The 21,615-nt window shown below is 39.2% G+C and overlaps 1 protein-coding gene across 7 annotated transcripts in view; it reads right to left on the bottom strand.

Moving 5' to 3' along the window:
• Nucleotides 1-21,615, bottom strand: part of zbtb20 (zinc finger and BTB domain containing 20) — a 151,561-nt gene that overhangs the window by 60,304 nt on the left and 69,642 nt on the right. For 4 of the 7 annotated variants that reach the window (XM_088920148.1, XM_088920149.1, XM_088920153.1 and 1 more), the window contains 2 exons: nt 19,548-19,620; nt 13,452-13,610 (listed from right to left, as the gene is read on the bottom strand). The gene's annotated coding sequence lies outside the window, so the exon portion shown is untranslated. The remainder of the gene's footprint in view (nt 1-13,451; nt 13,611-19,547; nt 19,621-21,615) is intronic. The other 3 variants (XM_088920150.1, XM_088920152.1, XM_088920151.1) reach the window with 1 other exon arrangement.

The following is a 21,615-nucleotide window of genomic DNA, read 5'->3' as shown; positions in this document are numbered from 1 at the left end:
TCTGTTGCTGACTGTGTTGGTTTTGCCACAGTGCCAGTATAACACAGAGTTCTTCTGCTCTTTAAGTGTCTGACTTCTGTCTGCACTACAGCTTCATGAAACTATAAGCAATGATGAGGTCAGGAATCGAGAGAGAAGACTTGGTCAAGATCATAGTTTACTTGATTCAAGGCCATAAGAAAACTTTAACGCAGGTGTTCCAATTTAACTAATGGCTATAAATGAAGTCAATGAAAACTGGAAGCACAGCCTTTTGGAAATCATATATAACTATACATAACATACACAAGAGCACTATAACAAATCGATCAGCATTCATTTGACATCCCTCTAAAAGTATCACTATAACAGACAATTATTATCACTGATTCATTTACAAAATAACTTGGAACTTGTTTAGAAAAACAAAGCGTATTATGCATGTTTACAAAATTGTGAGTTCTAAAAGGCCACTTTTTCAAATGAGTTGATCCGATAGTGTATTATACCTTGCTTATTCATATAAAACATTAAAAGCGGACTAAATTGCATTTTCATTATATAATTTCAGCTACCGGTGCTAATTAGCCATAATGTATTTTTTTTGGAAAAGATTCAAAGGTTTTTATACTTAAAACGTGTTATTCATTCTACCACAACGTAACCTATTGTTATTGCCACATCTAAATCTAAAAAAACAACATTCATTGTTGAGCATACATACTTTTTACTTTTATTTTTTAACTATTGCGTGCAGTCATAAAAGCACTCCAAAAATTTTTAATAAAAATCAATAAATCAAAGCCCTTCAAGACAGAGGACTGCAGAACGGGTGAATTCTGAAGCCCCTTCGCAATGGCCTCCAGTTTCTCTAGGTTTGTTTTTGTTTTTATTTCAGGTTTATTTTGTGCGAAATGCCTGCTGTTCAGAAGTGCACAAACAGTCTTAGGTCGGGGCTCAGCTGTTCAGATGTGGCAGCAGATTCTCGGTTTTATTAGGAGTAACAGGAATGAGATTTATGTCAGCTGCCTGTGACTTACCTGGGTCCCTGTGCCCTGCCAGGCTGCCTCCTCTGACATCTCTTTGTCTGGGGAGGGGTGTGTCAACATCAGGAGCAGCTTTTTCATCTTTCTGTTTGTCCACTACTCTGTAGTTGTTCGCCTGCAGTTTTATACATGTCAGGTTAATTTTTATCTCTGTGTGCCATCAAAGCAGCGTGTATAATTTTCTCAAAGTGTGTTTAACATGCATAAAAGTATATTTGGGTTGCTGGAAATTTTGGAGCTACAGCATTTTCTAATCCATATTGGCAGTTGCATTACTATTATGTTACAAGAATGTAATAATTCAAAATAGTTCTATGCCACAATAATATATGTATGTGGATTTGTACATAAATATGTACATTCATTTATGTAGATCAAAAGAAATTTATAAGAGTAGAAATAAAATAAGTGGAAAAGTGTTTGGTGTGGATCTCACCCTTGTATTAAGTCACAAATCTACACGGTTAAAATATTAAAATCCATCAGAGACGGACTTCATGTTATTGTGGGGTCTAAAGACATTTCTATAAACATGAGTGCAAAAATATTCCAGTCTATTTGTACTGCTGCATCTACCATTTGTTTCCTTTTTTAATACAGTAAGGTAATGAATTTTTATGCTAATACTGCATCAGTTTTAAGGATTATATCAAAATCAAGAAATCTTTTGGGCTATTACTTTACAGGCTTAGGAACTGAAAGGTCAGTGTTTGCATAAGGCTTGTGGATTGAGCACGCTTATATTGACTTTCCAGTGAGAGAACAGTGTAAATGATTCATATTTAACTTTAAATGCCTTTAGGAACAGAATGATATTTTGCATTTTTAAACAGTGAAAAAAAAAATAACACGCATACTGTGTAGAAAGTGTAGATCTCATTTACACGTTATTCTGAGAGCCCAGGTTAGCATTTACTGCAGAAGTGCCCCTATTAAAGCCCCTACAAGGACAAATTCTATCACATCATGAGCACCACTACTTGATTTGGTGTGTGGGAGGAAGGCTGCACACACTTGAGAAACTGTACACTCTAATAGTGCCACCAGTTTCTGTTGTTTAAAGTACACTGCACCCTTGTCTTGAACCCAGCTGTTTTTTTTTTTACTGCATTTGCATCATCAGTCTTAGCTAAAGCCGCCAGTGAAATGAAAGATTAAGGACCGCGCACTGAGGAGTTGCATATTTTACCCCTTTGTTTTGGAAGGTGACTCCACTCTCAAGCAGAGCCATTCCACCACCCTCAATAACGCGAAGCCCTGAGCGGCAGTGAGCCTTCAGCTCCTTCTCATTCCGAGAGGAAGTGGACTGTGGGGGCTCTTTTCCCTCCCCTGTGGCATTAATAAATCTGCACTCATTGACGGCCTCTGTAACAAAAGCTGTCAATTAATCTCCATGAAGTAGGTAATGATTTTCCTTAGCATCAGGATGATTCATGAGAAACGGCTTTTTTTTTCTCATTTTTCTAATCAAGCTCCCCTGCTCTCTCCCTGGCATCAGCAGTCACGGGCAGAGCAGTCGCAGATGTGACCGTGTTTCCTGCATTGTTCTGCAGACACACTTGGGTGACGGTCATGAGACGTGTGTTGGGCATCTCTGGAATGAAGCTCCGGGGTGTGTGTGTGTGTTTTTTTTGGTTCAGTTTTTCTATTGCTTTTTCCTTTTAAATGCTCCGTCTCATCCGAGGAAACGAATTTCGGTTGCTCGAAATTCTGCCCTTTATTCTGTTCTTTTTACCGCAGAATTTCGGACAGAAGAAATTGAAAGTATTTTCAACCGGCATCAAATGTAAGGCTACAAAGGAAAAAAAAAACAGAATAGAAAAGAATGTTCAGCCTTTCATTAATGAAATATTTACACTAATACATGGAGTCCTATATGAATACTTGAGTTTTTAGGCCTGCGTAGAAAGTTCATTTGCTGATTCAATACAGGCTAAACTTATAAGTCATAGGAGAAAGGAAAAGTAGCTTTTCATTATTTGTATGTGCACTCTTAACCTAATTGTAAGTGGGATGGATAATTGGGATGGTGAAACACACTACTTGTGAACACTGGGTTCAGATGTATGGCACTGCTGGATACTACTGTGGATTCCCACTGCAAGCACTGGCCACTTAAACGCCTGTTATGATTATCTGGAGGAGAACAGAGCTCAGTCCTCAAATTATCCTTAATGAGCTGCCCAGCATGCTCAGAAATAAAGAAGAATTTAATTTAAATATGACCAAGACTTCTTAACTTCACTTCAGAGGGAAAGGGAACGGTGTTGCAGGCAGATCTGGAGATTGGCTGCATGCTATTTCATTCACCAGAACATTTCCATTTTCCCAAATTTTAACTAAAGGCACCCATCATGGTAACTGATACTATGAATACCACTGTTATACAATTGATAGGATTTTTAGGAGCCACTGACATCCACACAGTCCGCTGATGGATTTACAAACAAAACGTTCAAAATCACCCTTGACACTTGGTTGGTAATTACACTTTTTTCACAGTCAGACCAGAATGCGTACAGCACATTCACTTACTGAAGAAATTAAACACAATGAGCCGAATATTATACTGTGAACACTGGACCATGAAATTATACTATGTAAATAAGTTGTGCAATCCCCAATAATATAATTACACACAGATAAAACTGCTGGGATCATTCTTCCTTATTTATGGTATAAAGCCAATGATATTTTTAAATACTCGCTAGGCGGACAGGTGTTAGAGGCTAAGGCCATTTTGAAGTATAATAAGAACAACATATCAATATTAAGTACATACAGCACCACCGAGTGAAAACAATGTGACACTCATACAATGCACACAGTTTCATGTTTTGTTTTTAACAAGTGAATCAGTCAGGAAGAAAGGAAGAAAGATACCCTGAACAAATGAGGATTAATGAGCAGGCATTTAAATACGCAGAACTCTGGTCCACGTTTCGTCCACATACAGTATTGCCTACAGTAATATTACACTTTTATAATATGTTAGACTGTCTATTGTACGTAAGATGGCCCTGATTTGCCCAATCTCACCTACTAATGAAGAAAACGAAATATCTGTTTTAGAGCTCTGTGCTCAAGGTTTTGAAACAGCGTGTTGATGTGGAAGGATGGACACACACACATATATACTGTATAGCTTCAAGAAGATACTGATAATTCAGATTGACTTTCAGTAGGTAAATGTGAAGAGACTGTCTATGATGAAACTAAGAACTGAAACACACCAGAAGTGGTGTGACTGGAGACACCATACTGTAGGTTCCTTGTATTTCCAGGAGACTGAGAAAAGAGTCATTCTGTACTGAACAGATTTTTTTTTTGTGTGGGAGGCTAGGGTGACCATAAATCTATTTTTCCCCAAACACATACGTACTGTAGGTCCTATTTGGACCATAAGTCTCAGAAAGGGAGGAGTTTTCAAATATCTTTTTCCCAAAATGTTTTTGAGTGAAATGGTACTCGGGCTTAAAGAGAGCGTCGATCATGTGAGAGAGAGGCTGTGTGGTGACTACAGTCGTGGACTGGTCTCGTTCGCAGCCCCGTTCAGCTTTTATTCTGGACAGGATTTTTCAACAGCCTCTACCCCGGCCTAGCCATGGTGCTGATCTCTTATCTGATCCTTTACTGCGTGCTTTCGCCTTTCTGCATTTAAAATTTCAATTTGCTATCCTTAAACACAATGCCCCCAAAAATCTGCAAATTCACTGCGGAACTAAAGATAAAATTCCCTTGTTTTCAAAGAGGTACAGAAGATTGGGAAGCGGAGTGCTTGGTATGTAGAGCTGGTACTTACATCTCAGCAATAAACAAGATACATATGTCATGCTGTTTATATTTTATAACACATTATATAGCAATAACGCCATGCAATTTAATACTGACTGGTAAACATACCCCTTTACACCTCTCGACAGAGTGTCTGCTTTTTAAAGTGTTCAAATATGTTAACCCCATTCATGGAGATTTTGGTCTTTTACTGTATAGGCTGCATTTAAAAAATGTGACTGACATGAGATGTTCATGGGGAAAGAACATTAAAACAAAACTACAGCTTTAGTTTACCCTAAGGACAATAGCAAATTCAATAGCAAAACAGAAAGCGTCTACACACTACTTTCAGATATGCGCCTCCATTTAAAATTTGAAATGTAATTCAAATTTTGTTAGCATTTCACTTAGCACAGAGCAAGGATAGCAAGGTCTTTAAACAAATAATTACACCGTTTTCTTGGAATCTGCACAACACTGCCTGGAAGACAATTTATAATTGCAACAAAGTTAATTATGCAAGTAATCTGTACAAAACCTTCACCAAATTCAATTCCAAAACCTAATACAAGCTGAAGTTAATAAAACTCAGAAAAGCTGTTTAAATAGAACTGCTCAGCAATAACAAGTGAACACTTAACATTGAACACATTTTACTCCAGAGAACGTGTCCGAGTATGCACAGCTTTGTCAGAAATTCCAGAAGATGCAGACTGCTGTAAAACTGGAAACCTTTAGTTAGACACCTTGAAAACACAAAGAGAATTATATTGCTTCTGTTATTTACTATGAACGATGAACAGAACTTAAAACTAAAACTTAATGGTGTGTTATTGCAATTGTTTTAGTTGATTGCAATTTAAAAGCATGCTGATGTACACCGTGTAAAAAAAATCCAAGTGGAATACTGTGAGAAAGCTTTTTTTGCTTTCAGAACAGATCTAAAACACTTCCTAATGTTCCAAAAACAATTATATGAATTGCAATACTTATGATTCCAAAATCGAAGACGCTGTTCAATTCAAATCGCATAAATTCAGGAGGCACTTTTCTAAGTTCACAGAACAACAGATATTATTTTTGCTCAGCAAAAAACTCTGTGAATTGTGAATTTTCTAGGTTGTTGCATATATCAAAGTTAACAGATATTTTTCTCTGAATAATGGCCTAGCATTGTGCAAATTGATTCAGTGAACATGCCATGATACTAGAGATCTTGCACGTCTAATATTTACAAATTGTGTAAAAATTACAGCACAGATGGGTGAGATTCATTTCCTCTAATCATTAACAATTAGACCCCAAGTTATAATGCTTGCCACATATAATGAAAGATCAGTTTCATTAGCTATTTTACATAAATCAGTTACAGTTACAGTCACATCCTTTGCCTTATGTACACCAACGAGCATACCTGTGCCTAGCATTCAGAATCATAAATCTTTTTTTCTTTCAAAATAAAGCTGTAAGTGCCAACAAACAACGTTAAAAATGCCTTTTCCACATACCTTTCACTGTAGGATATGGCACAGATCAAAAACTGAAAGGAATCAGAGCGTTAATCGCAGCTCCTGAAACAAATGACAATAAGGGGTATCCAAACCCAGATTTCTACGGTAACATAACAGAACGCAATTATTTCAAATTACTAGTTCAGTGGTGATTCAACTCCTTACTCTGAACCTGAGTGGGCAGGACTGAATAGGAATGAAACATTACATCTTCAGCATTAGACTGAACACTGTAGGGATTCCAAATCGGCACATAGGTCCCATCCCTAAAGCCTGACCTCAAATGCCTACAGTATATACTGTATGACTGTGTAACCTGTACACACATTGTATTTATCTGAATGCATCTCCCTCTCTGAAACACATCACCGAGCTCTCCCACAATGCAATAATGTTTACTTTGTGACTGTTCTGTGCTGAACCAACCTCAAAAATCTCAGGCATTTCAGGAATTAAGAAATGCTCCTTTTTCTTAACGAGCCCTGATGGATCCTGCTGTCTGGCTAACTTGCACTCGTATATAATAAGCTCTGTTATTAGACCATTGCATTTTAGGTCAGATTCTTAAGAAATGAAAATGAAAGAAAGTTAGGAGAAAAAGTGTGAGGTAAAGGCGCTCATAAAGAATAAGAAACATTTTAACACAATTCCAAATGTGTCAAATTCGAATCTGCTACACAGCAGGTGTCCCACACTGTACCAAGTGCACAAAACTCATTTGTCATCAGAGTCACATCAGGAGTCTTTTCTAACAGGTAAAATAAAGGTTAGGGATAAATATATTAAGATGAATGGTGAATTCATTGATCACCCATTGACCCTTTAACATCTGCCCCTCTGGACAGAAAACAGAATGACACCTATGACTCCCAATTTCAGAATGAGCAAGCCCTACAAGACTGCAGAGAAAGGTCCTCTACAAGAAGTACAGCCCTCTTAAAGTATAGATCTCGCAATCTGCTTGCTTTCATGCATGATTAGGAGAAAAAAAGAAGAAAACAGAACAACTGACGTAGAAATTAATTTTACAGAATATCATAAACATCACACGTAGCATTCAGATATCCTCAGAGGCCAAAGCTATTCTTAAAAGACTTCATGCCCTGTAATTCCTGTGATTATGTACAATAACAAATCGTGATTTCTTGGCTGGTGAGCCTGAGAAACGAATTATTTCTAGGTTCCATCGGAAAAATGTAAAGTTATCAGCTCCATTTGATTTCTTCAAATAAATGCCACAAGACACAAAATAATCCATGCAACACAGAAACCTTAATTACTGCTGTACAGCATTTCTGAACCATGGAAAAGGTCTATTAGTATTAAAATGAGTCTCCATAAGTCAAATCTCGCAAAGACTTTGCATGAAAGAAAAATCAGTCAGTCTGTATTTTTTTGCGTACTTGCATGCCTACTGCTGAACATCGAATATCCAGTGAACATCTACAGTAAACCACACTGTACAATGATTCTGTCAATGTGTGTTTTGTTAAAAGGAGTCACAACCAATGCAATAACATATTGCATAGGTGTTATTCGCTATCCAAGGGCTCGGTGGAGATATCGATAAACCCTCACTTTCTGGCCAAACTGCCCTCTTTTTAAGCCCCAACTGGGGTGTGAATCCAGACCCACAACTAGCAGGAAGCATTAGGTACGTGTCCTTTCATTCCAACCCCGCAAGACAGTTTTGGAAATGCTGCTCAACATCAAAAATATTATTTAGCCGAAGTCTCAAGAGAGTAGTTTCCATTTCTTCAGATAAATCTCTCTTACACCACTAATTAAACCCATGTCGTTAATCTCAAATGGGTTACCAAGGTTTGCAAAGAATCTGCATTTCAACATTAAAGAAAAAATGAACGAGCAATTTCTTTCTAGCTGCGTGGCTTGAGATGTTTCTTCTATGTAATAATGGCCGTAGGAGAAAAGCTGATCCCACTAGTCTAATTATTCCCAAAGGCATGGCCTTGTCCAACTTCTTGCATTTTACACTAGCTGGTACCATTCCAGGACTTTGTTAGGACACAGATCTTGCTGAAATGTAGCATGTACCCTCCTCATAAGAGTATCCGAAGTCTCTTGAGCGGTGACAGTGAGAACGACGGATTATTCTGTGAGGAATACAGCAATACGAGAGTCGGCAAAGTCTACAGAAATTATCCAAAACGTTTTTCTCTGTTACCCTAGCACTTTGACAAATACAGTGTATCCTCTAGTCCATTTTATACCAATGATAATGTTGCGCGTTATCACCACTCAGTACTGGTCTGGCAGTTAAGACTTTCCAAATACGGACATTTCCCCAAAACTAAAATAAAAGGCTGCTTCACCACAGAACAAAAAATCAGAACACTGGCATCTCAAGAGGAGCAAAACATAACTTAGGCCTCTTAAATCCAGGTATGTGGGAAGGTAGATTAGTATAAATGGTTAACAAAAAGCTAATTTTGCTAGTATTGCTTCCTCCAGAATACCGAGTATGACGGAGCTAACTGCAGCTACAGTACAGCCATCATCTCTTGGATTAAAGTGCAGCACGATAGTGGAGCAACACAGTATTACAAACAGGCTTGTTTTTCGCTTTACAAGACTGCTGTGCCACGAACCAGACTGCAGTGTGGAAAGTTGGAAGGCATCATTTGCAATGCTACAAATAGCAGAAGAGTCATCAAGAGTCTAGCCAGCAAGGGTCCGCTCTCCAGCTGCTGTCCACTCAACCACGCTCAGGGTCTGCCATCACCAGAAATCACAGCACCCTCGCTAAGGGAGGCTGATGCAAAGCTTTTTGTTTGTACAAAATCAAGCCACATGTGATAGCAGCTGAGCTCTGTAAACCTCGATGTTTGAAGCCTGGAGTTCTTTTTTTCATGGCTTTTCCAATAGTTGTACGGTTGCCTGTAATTTAGTCATACAGCTTGGAAATCAGTTTCGTCTCCACAGGAAGCAAAGTAATTAGCAATCATTAAACAAGCCTCCCATTACTTTATTTTTACCATTTAGCGAAGGCATCATCCAGACGTTTAAAAACCCTTTTGACAGTGGAGCTCTTGAGAACCGCTAAGAAGTGACATGTCCAGATGTCAGGTTAAGGGTTGAAATACAACAGCACTGGAAGCCTGACTCCCCGATTCTGACAACAGACCTCAGAGAAAGTCCGTCGCCTGTGTCTGTGAGGCTTGCATGATCAGGCACTCATCTAACTGACACCCTGAGCTATTTCAGGGAATAGTTAAGACCCTGAAGTTCACCTGGGAAATTTGGGGGCACATATTAACAACCTGAGGTTTACTGGAGGGCAGCAGTAATGCGGAGCAGACAGCCAGGTGTGGGTTTGGAGGATGAGGCATGCTGTGTCTTTATAGCGTGGTGCACTTTTGGAAGCTGCAGCTAATAAGTAACCCCCGAGAGTCGGCTAGGCTGATACCACGCAGTAAGGTTTTCTTGAAACACCACACATTCACAGAAACATGTAATTGTAACTACAGGTATCAAGCGCATGCAGCTTAATACCGGGGCTGAGAAGTGGAATACACACTCATTTGTCAGGGATGACATGTGAATGTGCCCAAGCAGGATGAGATCCTCAGAGAAAACCATTATTTAAATTATAATTGCACAAAGAGATGTCGTGTGCTTGCTCTGGAAACATTACATTGACTACTGGGTACTGGTTGGGATGTTCAGCACCCATCCCACAGTATTTTGTTGGATAATTAAATTAATGAGCAATATAATATAAAGGATCTCTTATTACAATTGAGTGCTTTAATTTCAGCCCTTTGGGCAATTATGTATAAACAGAAATTACCTGCTAATATGCTTAATCCTGCAAAAATTTATCCTTTGGTGGAAATGCTGGAAAACATCCGTACAATTTCAGGTTTAATTAATTTACCTTTGCTCTATGCATATGAGAATGATTGGCAGTAAATCCATCATGTTGCATTAGTAAACAGCACTGCCTGCCTACACAGTGCTCCAAAAAAGCACTGCTTTCAGTTCATTGTTCCACAAAGAGAAATGTCCAGAAACTCAATATATTGACAGAGCAGCACATTGACAACAATTTGTGCAGGAAAAATTCTTATTTCGTTCTTCAGAAGGAAATGGGAGCAGACTTTAGTGAAATCTACCCTACAATGTAAGAACAACAAAAGGCTCCATTTTCTTAAAAGGTTCTAGTAGTATCGTTTTTATATAAATACCTTTTTATAGTATGCTAATATACTTGTACACCCACTTTGACTGATACAGTAGGATTCTACTGAGGTTGAGGGTGTTAGGACTGAAACAGCTACCAGCACTGCCCAATCTGGGAGAGTCCTCATCATCTTGGGTTCTACAGGATAATCCTGGAAAATCCTATTCATTCCCGGGACTCCAAGACAACCCCGTAGAGTGCTTGTCATTCCCGGGGTCTGTTGAGCACTCATCATTCCTGAGAGCTCCAGGACAATCCTTATCATTCCTGGGGTCTATAGGACAATGCTGGATAGTCAGTAAACTGACACAGCATAATATCTTCAAGAACTTTCTGTAATTTCCAAAGATTCAAAGAGTTCTCCTGTTACTCAGAGCTTCGACACCAAATCCAAGAACCACCTTGGTGAAAGTAGACATACTCATCCTGACCCTGGGAAATCATAGAAAAAATATTTAAGGAAATGGCTTAATGGCACAGAAAAAGTCCATCCGGGTCTATTGAGCTTAGCTGTGGTTTGTTCTTTCTTTCCTAACTGTTTTACTCAACGGCTTCATTTATTTTTCCTCTCCGCACTTCCTAATATCAATATTTCTTTATTGCACCACTGTTTTTTTATGAAGCGGCTTAAAATAATTTTTAAGCAGCTCCTGTTTCTCTAAATAGGTCTGTCTGTGGTGGTACCGTAGCCGTGACTGCAGAGATCGACAGATCACAGGTATTAGTTTAATGTTATGAAGTGTCAGGTTTTAGATAAGCTACTGCACCAGATGAGAGATACATGTGGTGCACGGCATTTATTTTTTTCTGCTTTATCCCTTAGGAATTTGTGTTTTTGTGAGCAAAAATCCTAGTAAGTTTCTTAATCTCATGATTTAGAATTCCGGTTTGTTTTTGACTTTTTCTTTTTTGATTTCTCTTTGTCAAGAATTCATTTATCATACACACCCTACAATTCCCTTCATGTCTGACCCTTCTTAGACTTTCATATTCCTTTGTCTTTCATGTTTCTCAGCCTCTCAATTGTAAACAGGTCTGAAATGGTGAGTCACCAAAATAGACCACTAAAGAATGGATTTGGAAAGAAAAAGTCATAAAAACTCTGCTTTTGAAAACATACACAACACGGAAGGATAACACATAAATACATTATCAGATCCAGACCCCAGAATCTGACAGTAAGTGAAACTGAAAAATGAAGAGCTTCTCATCTCATTTCTTGGGGGACAAAATGGAAACTGGCAAGACAAAATTTAAAGAAGTCAAATATTCTCTGCAGACAGGAAGAGTGACAACAAGTATTTCATTTTTACTCTGTAAAGTATGACTGGACTGCATAAAGTGACTAAATATTAACATGCTGGAATCTGACAGCAGTGCGGTATGACTGAAGGGTTGAGCATAATAAATGCTGTCGCGGAGTTAGAAAACAAAATTACCGAGTGACAGCAGAGTTAGTTCTTTTCTGGGAGAGTCAGTGTAGACTCAACAAATTGTGGCAACTAAAAGAGAAGTTCTCTGAGAACCAAAAAGAGATTTTTTTTCTGACTCTTCTCCCTTTCATTGTACGGTGTTAGAATATTTATAACAGCCGTGTGAAAAGTGAGCGTGCACTGAGAAACGACAGCTGCACTTACAATCGCTCTGATTCAGTACTGTCAATTACAGAGGTTTAATACCAGAGACGCACAGATGAGCTAAAGTCACACTGTGATGCACGTCAAAATATTTCAGTTCCAACACTATATGCATTGCCATAAATTATTAGCTCGGAAAAAACTGTTTTCAGAAGGTATGAATAGGGGAAATTATTATTGATGATAAACTTCGTTTTGTATTTAAAGCTGTGCTTTAATAAAATAGTGCAGGCAAAATTGTAAAAGGATTTCAGTCTTTTTCCATCCCAAAAATAATTTCAGAAATTAATCTTGAAATGTTCTTTTCTTTTCACGTCTGAGAGAAATATATTTCACGTTTTAACTTTGTAGCTTGAGGAAATTAAAAAAAAAGGCAGTGAATTGGTTTCTTCTGGACTTTGTGTTTGTTTAGAGGTTGTGTACAGGGTAAGTGGAAAAAGTCACATATACAAAATAAAACTACACATACAACTATAAGGTAATGCATAAAATATTTCAACTATAGCAAATATTTAATTAAAGAAAGTCAAATACTTAAGAGTACAAAACTCCACATTGTTAAAACAATAAACATTTGCAGCCAATGTTATTTTTTATACCTCAGAATGCAAAGTTTGTTTGTCCAAGATCTATTAATAGCTCCCAGAACGAGAATGCTGCTTACATTTCCAAAACGACTGAGCTAGAGCAGCCAAGATTTGCAATGATGCTCACATGTACACCTAATTAAAAGAAAAGCTTGCCTGTCACTTTCTACTAAGGTTTGCTGTTGGAAAAAAAAGGCAACAATTCTGCAGTAGCAAAAACAAACTCTGAATCTTCAATTATTGCAGGATTCGATTCAGACTTAATACTACAGATTCCAGATGAAATAATGGAATCGGAATTATTTTTTAACATAAGGACTTAGGAAGCGACTGCATATAGTGATGATGTACTTTAAAAGCATTTAAATGATTTACACTTCCCTCTATACACTCAATGTGCTGGCTGATCATAAAAACGTCAGCTCCAAGCTTAAAATAATTAATGATCATTGTGTATTTCTTGCCTTAGGAGTTTGAATTCCATCTGAATGGCAATTGTTCTGGAATTTCCCAAATGGGTGTCACACTGTTAAAGCTCTATAAAAAGGACACATTAAATAATATGTCCATTGTGTGTTGACCCAGGTGTGATAATATAACATTAAAAAATTGGACTATGGAAAATTTCCAGCTGTAAGCTTCATCGGTAGCTTCGGTTAAAAGGTTTTTTTTCCCCTCTTCCACTTCATTACGGAGCTGTTTGAACTCACCAAGCTGGGCCAGTCTGGTAGCGTCACCAGAAACCAAGGTAGATTTCTCCCAGATTAAACTCTGAGGGTGTCCTTTGTCTGAGGAGGTGGGGAAAAGGCCAGTCTCAGGGTGGATGAGGAATGTCACAAACAGATCTTGACAGGTCTCCTCTCCAGCAGCTTAATAAAGCAAAAGCCACGTTTAAACACAGGGGCATAAATGGCAATTTAAAAAAACAACCGATAGGGGAAAAACAGAGAAGGGATTCTATCCTGTTATCTATATTTTTAATTAGAAGGGGATGCTACAAGCAGTGTTTTTGATTTCCTGTTCGGCAGCGAGCAGTCACAGGGCTTCTATTTCCTCCTCCTGATTCTATCAGTGTGCTTGGTGGCTGTGTGTGGAGAGACACAAGACTCCCGTCTGCATCACGGCACTGGTTTCTTCAGCTTCCCTGAGGCAGGATGATCAATATCACTCTAATAACTGTAATTTGTAGGCTTCTGAATGGCTATAAATATCAAATTTAGACTGCTGCAGATCAGGTACATTTTAATATTAGACACTACAGCAACCTCCTGTGACTTATAATTTATATGGGATGCAGGGCATATTCTCTTATCTCAATGCATCTTTTTAGTTTTTTAAACAGTTGAGACTCATGCTGTGTAATTCAAGTATTAATGCATGCCCATCAGTTTATTTCATGTTTCTTTACAGTAATTTCACTTTTCCCTTCTGCAACATTATTGTTATTCGCACTAAATCAGCAGCTGTGCATCACAAAACATAAAGTTTATCAGTCGGCCTGTTGCAAGACTCTCTCACACAAAGTCTGGCTTCCTACAGTCCATGAAGTACTGTGAAAAGGGAATCTACTGGACATGAAACATTTTAACCTTCACAGATTCTGAGTGAATTGTACAGAACAAATACACCACAATGACATAAACAATAAAGTGGACCATGAGCATGCAAAAATAATTGAGATTTTTGACCTGCCAGGAAACAAGACCAGCAGACTGATCAAAAATCAGAAGGAAGAAGGTGCTGCTGTGCCTCCTCCGTTTTTATTTTTTTAAAATTGGTTTTGTCGTTGCCGTTTAGTAGACTGAACTGCTGTGATTTCCGAACTGAAATGGAAGAGCAGGGGTTGCAGAGTTCACTCTATGGAAAAGGTCATCTGAGCAGGTTTCACAAAAGGCCGTTGTGTCTTTATTAAAAAAAAAAACAAATTTGAAAACGTTTTAATCCTTATTTTTATTTTACAAGGCAGAATCACAACCTCTTTTACATTTTATTAGAGCTAGCACTACGCAGAGTGTAGCCTTTTTTCTTTCTAAGATACACTGTAGACACTGTTCCAAAAATACCTCTGTGCCTTTCTCTATTAAAAAACCTTAAACAAGGAAAGGGGGAGATGATTACTGCTAAAAGGCAGGTGGGCTCGCAAAAAGGAACACCAAAGTGCAACATTTTGTGCCTGAAAAGAATGGGCATCCTCACACAGCCAGTGATGGTGAAGTTATATGTCAATAATCCCAGGTATTCTGTATTCTTTTTGAGGTTGTTATTTTCATCATGGCTGTGCTGAAAACAAAGCCAGACCAAATGGGTAAGCACTCATCAAAAACTCTAAAGCTAATATTAACAATGACACAAACCATACAACTTCAAGCTTAAAAGTGGCAAAGCAAAAAGAAATTACAACTGTCACTCCCTGTCACTGTCAAATTAACTGATATTTTGTGTCAGCAACAGCTGGAAATGAAGCTTCTTTAGGAACTCGACAAGTAATCCCAGTTCTTTTTTCCCATAAATTCCTAAACCATACGTCAGCCCCTGTATGAATAGGTTATTGTTCACTCAATCTTAATCTATAATTTTTAAATCTATTTTCTGTGCTTACATTTCAAACAATGGATACGCTATATATATATTTCCCATTTCTTATGTTGTGCTCCTGTGGTTCTGGCTCTGAGATGAGAGCTTCCTGCAGCTCAGAAACGATTGCTGTCCGTCTTGTTCCCTTAAAAGTGTGTTTTGTGCAATTGTGAATTACTGTATTTCTCAGCCGAGCTGTATGCGAGTCTCAAACATACTGTAGTACATAGTACATAATATAAACATAGTACATTAAATTAAAATAAAACTGGACCAATTTCAGAAACGCATTAAATGTTTTGCCACGGGACCACCAAGACGTTAGTGTGAGAAGGAATTGTAAAGCAGACAAGGGGGGTGGATGTAAAACACACCTTCGATCTTGAGCCTCATGCAACTGACTTAATTGACCCACGATTCTCTGCTTGTTATACTGCTGAATACCTCTCGCCAAGAAACATCTGGGTGCCATTAAACAGCAAATGTTTAGATGTCAATTCTAATGCTATTCTAGCAGGCAAAGAGAAAAATAAAACATTTCAAGCTATTCTAAATTCAAGACCAAATTCCTTTTTTAAATTTCATAGACCTTTACATAAAGACAAAGCCAGTCAAAACTGGAACCACAAGGGACAGGTGCAGGGAGGTAGCAACTTTACTTGATACTTAACTCCAGACGTCCTGAGAGGCGATCATAGGTACTTTCTCTTGTGTGGAGATCTCCAGATGACACTCCCAGTATTTTTTTTCTCCAGGATTTCTTAATACAAATGGCAGTGTAACAATAGAGTACAGCCATCCAACAACTGCCAAATTGCAAGAAACAGGCTTTCCCTGATGGAATTCAATGTTTAGTGGATGTACATTTAGTAAATTCTCTACAGGTCTTCTCTGAGGGTTGAATTTTCAAAGTTGTCTTAGTTATCCATAAACATACATAAATGAATGCAACCTTCGCCAAAAAAAAGTCAAGCTCACAGTAAGACTACAGCACACAGAAATAATTACAAAGGACTACTAATTATGTGTTTTTATTAGTGTGCAGCAGCGAACTCCACTAAACCTACCCAATTTTCTTCAACGAGTTACACAATTGCTGCTTTTACCTGTAGCACAATTTACTACATGTGTAGTAACGAGCTGAATGGATATCATATTAAATGCATCTGACTGGATCCCCTTTCTCAACTGTCCCTGATTCTAATCAAATGTTTTATTTTGCTGCAGTAAAATACGAAATGCAGTCAAGAGCAGTTTTCTTGGGATTAAATTACTCTGAACCGCCTGCCAGTTGTCTTCTCATTAGGTATACAAACACAACGCAGCTAACTTAAGAACTTTAGCTGCATATTTGTTATTGCTTTTAGAAGATCAAAGGGTGGTTAATTATTCTTAAAATGGAGATCAAAAACAAAGTGAAATTATTTTTAGAGCACACCTAAAGCTGTAATGCTTCACACCTGCAGCTTACTGATATAATGATGCAGCTCAATAATAAAGTCCCTGAGTGCACTACCAACATGTAACTCTGAATCTCCTCAGCTAAAAAGGTTAACAGTGCCACATCTTGCTCTTTTGATCCTGGATCTTCACAGTTCATTTTTCTACTGACACACTGCACATCGGGAGACCAGAGAGGAGATGAACCTCGGCTCCCTATTGATAGAGCTTCCATCAGGCCTGAAAATGACAGGAGGGGGTCTTCTTCATTCCCTACTCCGCGCCAGTTTAGGTCAACTAATACAGAAAGTGCAGGCGGACAGTAATAATTGCAATAATTAATGAGACAAGCCTTTCACGTGTCCACAGGGCTCTGTTTTTTCCTTCAAGCGTGTGGTTTCCATACACGTGGCAGGAAGGGGCGGGGCCAGTAACCAGGATGCAATACTGCAAGTGACTGCAAGAACACAAAAGAATATCTGTACCCGAAGCCATGTGGATACATCTACAGTATGTGCATGACCCCTGGGTCAGATCCAGAATGGGTGGAAATCTCTCGATGGCACAGTGGACTTCTTCTTTAGGGATGGCGTACCTGTATGCCTCTCTTTAACTAACAATTTGTAACCTCTATAAGAAGACATGGCACATGGTTACGGGCTTCACCATTACCTCACCGAGAACAGATATGACTCAAAGGGAAGTGAGAGTGCGGTCTGAAACAGATCTGGAAAGAACCCTCAGACTCCCACTACGTCTCATGGATTTCATCTTTACATTGTTCTCGTGGGAGCACTGGTACTAAGAGAGCGCGCTCCACCGGTAATTTTAGAAATGTAGTCATCCCCAGGATGGCTCAACGTCTAGTGAAAAGATAGGGCTTGAAAGAAAGGATTGGAACAGCCTGCACATTCGCCATCTGTGACTGTTGAGTAGATGATGAGATTCAACACAAGTTTATCTGAGGCAGTGCATACCAATGTATGAATAAGCCTGAAGTCACAGCTCCCGTTATGCCATACATTCTTAAGCAGCCAGTCACCTTCACTGTGGTGGTAACCATCAGGGACTGATCTTTCACTCAATCATATCTTTTGCATAGACTCCTAAAATAGCCCTCGCAGCTGTGGTGAAACTCTGTGAGGAGTACTGTAAAGCCAACGCTAACAAGTTCATGGGAAAGAAAGGCAGAGAAACAAACAAACAAAAAAAAAAGAACTTCTTCATACATAAGAATGAAACCGTAAATTATCCTGTTAAGGAGGTCTGGGACATTAATGGTGGAATTGAGTTGTGTGTGACTATCAGATGATTAACATGGGAAATAAATGCATTGCTAAGCCACATCTTCAGCAGCATCCAGTCTGCATTTCTCTATGGCACGCCTTGATCTTTGTTACCGGATTTTGGTATTTTGTTTATTTCATTCACTTCTGAGCTCCTCTCAGACTAATGAACCAACTCCTCACTACCAATACAGAAGCAGAGTAACCCCTCTCGCAACCTGCACACTGGCCAAGCTGAAGTGAAGCAGCTACTGTATATAAATGCAGCCTCACTTGGCGTTTAAAGCAGATACACCTCTAGTTTTCACTGTTTGAAATTAAGGAAAAACAGAAGCAAATGAGATGTGCATCATTACAACAAACAATTGTTGTCCACCTGATTATTTCTAAGCCTTCTGAACACTAGAAAGAGTCTGTCATTACCTTTTTCTTCATTGAAACGCCAACACCAGTTTTAGTTTGCTTTAACTTCAATTAATTATTCATGTGTTCTTTCAACTCTTCCAGAATTAAATGTATTCAGGGCGCTGGTACACCAGGGTACAGATGACCATTCTAGTGCCCATGTAACAGTAAACAAATTACTTCTGTTCGCATAGAAGTACCCAGTCCATCAATACTGTCGCAGTAAAGGTGAAAAGCTTATATAATTTGTGTTCTACACTACAGCACCAATTAATTAAATTGAATCTGCAATAAATCACATTATATTGTATCAGTTCAACTAAAAGTAAGGCTAATTATTATGACAACAATTTCAAGCATAATTTATGCAAATGATCATCCTTCAGCACAATTAAATTAATTTCATCACTTAAAATTTAACAGAAAATTACACTATTGGGATGCAAACAATTAAAAAAAATATTTTTTTTTTCCTCTTTTTATATCCTGAATTTACTTTTATGTTGGAAAAATGAGTGCATAGGAAAAAACGATTACTGCTGATGCACATCTGAAAACAGTAGTACATTACGCTACCTACTGGGATGCAGTGTTGTTTTCCATTGAAAAATACACAGGAAAATGAAATGGCAGCGTTAATGCATACAAGTCTTTTGAACTTAAACAAAACCATTTTTCCTATTAAGATATGAAAAACGAACTGTATTTAAAATAGAGTGAATGCAAAGAGAAAACACAGCTGAACGGATACCTCTCTGAGCCTTGTTTGCGAGCTAAGCTCGCATACAGTAAAATCATTGCCTCAGTATACGACACTTCATATCAGGGTTGCTCTTTTCCCTCTTTTAGTTGCAGTTGGATCAACTGTAAGCTCTCTGATGCAGCACGAATGTGTCAGCACCCACAGTCCCAGCCTCCCACACGCCCAGAGATCAGGGGAGTCGACGAGGGGAGCAGGAGACGTCTGGACCACGGGCCACTGCCAGTCTTCTGCCCCACCAGCTGGGGGTCACGCTTCTGCAGGGGCAGAGATTGAGGGGGCCTCTCTCTCACTTTCCATCAGCCAGCCTCAGCGAGGGAAAAACAAAAAACACGACTTACCTTCACATACGATCTTTTTAAAAACCCCTTCGATTTCTCCGTGCCTGGTGCGCGCACGCAGCCCTCGAAGTTCCTTCAAACAAACAGAAGAAATAAATTAAGGCATCAAACACTTCACCCTTTATTCTGCTTACACTTTTACATCCATGCTGTGCCCTTTTATTATTTTATAGTTCACACATTACAGGCATGCTATACTGGTTGAGTCACCCTCTAGGCCTATTAAAAATGTTTCTTTCTTTGCCGCAGTTTGCAGAAGAGGGTCATGTTTTCATTCAGGCCCAACAGGATCTCTGATGGGTGCTCACAGTTCTTGAGGGCTACACCTTCCTGATACTGGGGGAGCCCTACCCAATTCTGTGGGCCCTCACCCTTCCTAAGCGAGGCCTGCCCCGGCCGGACGCCAGTCCGGACCCACCCCCACCCCTGCGCAGATACGCGGCGCGGGCCGCGTCACGGGCTCAGCTGCCATCCTGCTCAGAGCGCCGGACTCACTTCCTCCAGCTCGGCCCTGGCAGACCAACGCCGACGGTTATCGCACGAGATCTGCGCTGCGCTGGCCAGCCAGTGTGCACAGGCTTGAAGAGCCCGGCCCGGAGCTGCTGGCACAGCGGAGAGCAATCCTTTTTTGCACAGTTTATTACTACTTCCTGATGCACTGATTTTTTGGGAGTAAGCAAGCGCCTCATGTCCCCCCAAGCCTCAAAGGGATGTGGTTTTGGTGAAATAAAATATGAAACTGACTGCTGCTAAAGATAGGCTTTCCACTTTTAACAGAGCTCATTTAAAGAGCCTTTATACTGCTTGTGGCTCTGTGGACACTACAGGTGACGGGGCACCAGACCAATCCACTGTCTGGCTTCTGTGATGCCAGCTGAAGCTACCTGTAGCACAGAGGCCTTGAAACCAGCTTAAAGGAATAAATTATTACCCTGAGGCACCTGCTGGAGGTGTGAACTCTGCCATTGAAGCATTCTCCAGTGTAGGCCCTTAGGGCAGCTCTGATAAAGCAGTTAAACTTCAGTGTAAGAGAGGTTTATGTAACTTAAGTGTTTGTCTTGTTAGCCGTTATGCCTACTTACTGTATGTTTTTTAAAAACAAAGTTGAAAAAGTGCTCAGTAACCAAAGGGTTAATGCTAGATGAAATACCATCGTAAACAACACAGGCTTTAACGGGGACTTCACAGGGCTGACACAAATAATCTTGTCAACAGAAAACACTTTATTTTTGTCTTTAAATGAAAGTAAAAATGAAACGCCCACATGGGCTGAAGGTGACTGTTAGGATTCATAGGAAATTAGAAATAAACATGAGCAGAAAACAGCAGACGCAAAGGAAAAAGTATGGGTGTACTGTACGTCTGCACAAGATCACAGAGCCGTCTGAGAAAAGCCTTGAGTGTGAGCAGGACTGCGATTCTCCGTTCCTTCCTATGGGACTGAGTGAGCAAGAAGAGTCCAGACAGAGCAGTGGTCATGTGACCAACTCTGATGTGAGTCACAGCTCCAGCTGCAGAGCACTGGATCGATTCAGACTTCCATTAATGAAAAAAAACTCAATCGAGCGTCTTAGTTGGAAAAAAAAATCCACTTCAAATACAATTAATCTACTGCATATTTGTATAAATATATATTTTAGAAGGAGGCATGTAAGCGCACACAAATACCGTAATTCTCTACAGGATCTGTGCGTGACTTGGGGAATCAGACAGATTTCACTAATGATTTCCGTTTGGGATTAAAACGAACAGCTTGTTGCAAATCTCATATCCCTGCCATATCCCAGGACTGCTGCAAGCAAACAGCAGGGGGAATCACTATGTTTTAGTGTTCTTTAGCAAATGGTTTCAAAATAGCAGTTACAAAACCAGCAGATACTTAGACAATTACTGAAGATGATTTGATTAATTGGAATGAAAAGAAGACAGATGTGTTTTTTTAACAGAATACCTTGGTAGACCAAGTTGTAATATATCTTAGACTTCATGGCCACATCCAGGCTTCTGCTAAACCTTTGCAAGTCCAGGACAGCCCCGCCAGACACTTAGTCCCAGCTTCTTACAAAAA

Source organism: Atractosteus spatula, chromosome 7, assembly GCF_055471065.1.
Source record: "Atractosteus spatula isolate fAtrSpa1 chromosome 7, fAtrSpa1.hap1, whole genome shotgun sequence".
In the NCBI taxonomy this organism is placed as follows: Eukaryota; Metazoa; Chordata; class Actinopteri; order Semionotiformes; family Lepisosteidae; genus Atractosteus; species Atractosteus spatula.
This window is presented reverse-complemented; position numbering and strand designations above follow the sequence as displayed.